General features: G+C 42.2%; 1 protein-coding gene across 2 annotated transcripts in view; it reads right to left on the bottom strand.

The window, feature by feature from the left end:
• mrtfbb (myocardin related transcription factor Bb) overlaps positions 1-3,879 on the bottom strand; it is a 43,623-nt gene extending 39,744 nt beyond the window's left edge. For both annotated transcript variants that reach the window (XM_084438286.1, XM_084438288.1), the window contains exon 1: positions 3,768-3,879. The gene's annotated coding sequence lies outside the window, so the exon portion shown is untranslated. The remainder of the gene's footprint in view (positions 1-3,767) is intronic.
• Positions 3,880-4,171: the final 292 nt, after the last annotated feature.

The following is a 4,171-nucleotide window of genomic DNA, read 5'->3' as shown; positions in this document are numbered from 1 at the left end:
GGGGCTATTCTTTAACAATTTCCCAACAAAATTCCCCGATTTCAGCCACCGTAACTTTCCCATAAGTCCAATAAATTCTCCAGGGGCCATTACTAAGAGCTCCACACATGTTGTGGGACCCTCCCACTTCCTGTCCAGGGCTGGGCAGTTCTGCACTCTTCAGGGGATCCGTGGAGGAGGGGGCAGCGCGACCGCAGACAGGAATAGCATGCCGCCTGCCCATCGGCATGCTGGGACTCATGTGTCTGCGCTGGGGAGGGAGTCTCTGTTTTGGTCTACCATGTGACAGTGGACAGTGAGAGTGCTCTGTTCTCCAGATGTCGGGTTTCCATAAAACAATGGAACAGACAGTATCTTGTATGAGGTAGAAGAATGAATGTGGTAAAAACAAACCTCCACCCATGAAGGCATGTCGTCAGCATGTACAGTGACATTAGCTACAGATAGACAAGCCTCAATAATATACTGGTGGTGCCTCATGGTTTGACACAGCTGGGGTCAGCCGAACGGGTAGCCTACTCTTCCATCTCTGATGTATCCCACCTACCTAGCTAGCTAGATGGATATTACAGGACCGACAGCAGTAATCTAGCTGGCTACGAGCATAACTAGCTAATTCAAAGCAGCTGATCTTCTCCCTGATTAAACACATCCGAATGAATGGAAAATGGAAGTGAATGGACAGATGTGTGTGGGCAGCTCTGTGGCGCCCCCCTCGGATCAGAGCTATGTTGCTGTATTTGTTACATTGAGAGCGTTATGCCAGTCCAAACCCTGTGTCTCTGTGACCTTCCCATGTCAAGATATGGCCGCTTCAATCCCAGTCCAAAAAATGAATGGAGGTGAATGGTGGCCATGTTCAGGGGGCTCTATGGCGCCCCCCTTGGGTGGGAGCTGGTGGGGGGTGATTTGGTGCACTCCGGGCTCTCCTCCCTGGACTCCCCTGTCTAAAATTGAATGGATTCTAAGTTGACCCATGTTACACCCCTCCACCAGGTTTCCTGAATATTGGTCTGGTAGTTTTTGCATAATCCTGCTAACAAATAAACCAACCAATAAATAAACCAACCAATAAATAAACCAACCAATAAATAAACCAACGCCACCGAAAACAGACCTTGTGTCCTGCGCTGTCGCTAAGCTGTAGGTATTAAACATACAGACATGTATATACATTATATACATATACATTATATACATATACACATCCAGACATATACAGACTCATTCTGGAAAAAGTTATAATGACTCACCAAAAATATAAAATATTGATCTGTAGTGCATCTCGCTAGATAAAAAATAAATATAAATAGTTTTAGTGTTTCCATAACATAAAGGCATTAACATAAAGACATTGAATACATAACCAGCTGTACACTTTTGAATTTGCGTAGTATGCCAGTGAATCAGAGTAGCATCAGGGACAACAACAATAACAAGTTGTTAGAGGAGTGCTGCTAGTGTAACACAGTCACAGGCCTGCGGGCCTGCTGACTCAGAGAGAATGCTCTGGACTTCCTGTCATCATAGCCCCCCCCCCCCCCATGCCTTTTCCATGTCAGTGAAACCACACAATGGAATCATAGACTTGGTGTTGGGTATTATAATGTCAGCTGGAAAACTTTGAATTACATTGTAGCTCATGTGTGGAATGTTTACACACCACTGGGGCGGGCATCCCACTGCTCTTAGATAGAAATAGGGAGCAAATGTTTATGTCATGCCGTCTATCTGAAGCATACAACAACACAGCTCATTTGTAGTATTCATGATTCCACTCCTAACGAGATGGCTGCCGCTCTGACGTTGACACCTCAGTTTCCCAATTAGGAATAATATCTGTTCACAGAGATAACTGGTGACAATAACAGTGTGACCACAGTCTGCAGCTTCAAGACATACGGATAGCACAGTGGGACAAACCAGAGCCCAGACCACCAGGGACCAATTCACCATTACTATAAATACCCAGACAGCTTTCTGGATTCCAAGCTCTGATGATTCAGAGCACAGCTGGCCTGTGGTCCCCTCCATGAAACAATTCCACAGCTGCCATCTTGATGGATATTGGGAAGTGAAGAGAAAGTGTGTGCCTACTACATAGCTCTATCTGTTTAAGTTACAGTGAGCAGATATGCAGACCAGACTAGCATAACAATAAACAGTGTAGATAAACAACTACTCTGTTATATTACTTTAACTCCAGCACAGCTGATGCCTTGTTGAAGGAACTCAGCGGTGTGAAATTCTCCTTTTGGTCTGCTATTCAAAAGGTGTGTCACTATTATCATGCATTTTAGTTGTGCCTAGTATGAGCAGAACTGCGCAGAAAATGGTGCATCACACAAATGTGCATTCTCTGTGATGGCACCTGGGCTATGGAACAAGCTTCCTCTGAACATCAAGTCCGCCACCACCCTGGACTCTTTTAGAGCACAGCTTAAAACTCACCTCTTTGTTACAGACGATCTATAATTTATGTCCTTGTCTTGTGTCTTAAATGTAGTTTCATTTTGTGTCTCTGCAGTCCTTTGTTTTTGTTTGTCTCTCTGTACCCGGGCTGCGCCCCGGGCTGATGTAACAGTTGGTTGGGGGGCGCATTATAAATAAAAATAACATAACATAACAAATGTCAAGTTTATGTCTACAGCCAGAAATATTCTCAACAAATCAGTTCAACACTTCACTCCCAAATCATAATCAACCTGTTCCTCTCTCTCGGTCAGATGTTGTGATATTCTCAGTGCATTCACTGGCATGTCACAGGAGCGGTTTAACTTCCTGTCTTTACTATGGGAAACAGTGAACTCGCCCTGATTACCGACACTTCCGTCCTACATCATTCACAGCTAAGAGGCTGCAGTATTTAATCAGGCGGCTGCAGTATTTAATCAGGTCTGCAGCACCGTGCGTTGCTCCCACACACAGCAGTTCCACTATGCAGTCGATAGTCGAGAGTAATCAGGAGGGGTCAGGGAAGAATTTGTACAGCTCACTTTTCTGGCCCCCGGGTGATTACTGTCTTTTTGCTTCCCTCTGGAATATGTAGGGGTGGGTCGTATGCCCACCTCCCTTGTTCTCTGTAAAGCACATTGTGTTGCCTCTGGGTATGAAATGCGCTATACAAATAAAGCTTTGATTGATTGATTGATTGATTGATTGATTGATTGAGTAATCTTGCACCTACAATGTTTTCCCACATTTGTGTAGATGAGATTTCATTCAGACAACTTTCAACAATGTTTATACTTAGACAACATATACAATAAACATATCGACAGGGACATATTTATGTTGATACCGTCCTATTCATTCTCACCAAGTAGCTTATTGTGGAGACAGCTTGACAGTAACGTTTTTGATTAGCCTACTAATTGACATAATGTCAGTCTAATAGTTTGGCAATAGTATTTCTCAAAATTAGTTTCAAATAAGTTTGCCCAAAAGGTTATAAGAATATACCTCATGAGAGAATTTTGCTGAAAAAAATAATTATTTTCTATCCTATTCAATACGATAACGCACAAAAATGCATTTCGTATCTGTTTTATTTGATTATGATCACACAAATAAAAAAGCTAATTCAGAAGTATAATTAGCCTACTCAAAAACGTAAACAAAACACAACCAATGACCGATATAGTAAGATGCCAAACTCTGTTTAGGTGTAGCCTACCTACTGTTAGGCTACTATCATCAAAGTAAGTGTATCAACGAGCTACGAAAGGGCGATTGTATGAAACAGTGACAAGCAGTACAAATCTTACCGATAGCACTTAATGTCCTTGACTGTTAACTTCACACAAAATGACGCCAGTCTGTTTTCTGATGAAGAATTAATACTTTTTTTTCTCCTTTGTAAATGAAGCTGTTGATCTTGCAAAAAGATGGCCGAGCCGTGACGGGACTCGATGATGACAATCTTAACCCTTTGAAGTGGTGTACAACTTCACACTCGGGACAACCTGTTGAAATCTTTTCATAATTTTATGTCCCAAATCAATGTACTTTTGCCATTCATTGATTCCTTTTTACTGATTATTGGTGAGTACCTCAAGGAATTTAGAACAACAACAAAAATAGTTAAATAGTTAATGAAAAGTAATATTTGAACTACGTACATCAGGTCAGAAATATTGTATGCTAGAACTTGAGGCTGGGCCATTTACAT

The sequence above is a fragment of the Borostomias antarcticus genome (genome assembly GCF_949987555.1).
Source record: "Borostomias antarcticus genome assembly, chromosome: 5".
Taxonomy (NCBI): domain Eukaryota; kingdom Metazoa; phylum Chordata; class Actinopteri; order Stomiiformes; family Stomiidae; genus Borostomias; species Borostomias antarcticus.
Note: the sequence above shows the minus strand (reverse complement) of the source record. Positions and strands in the feature narration are given on the sequence as shown.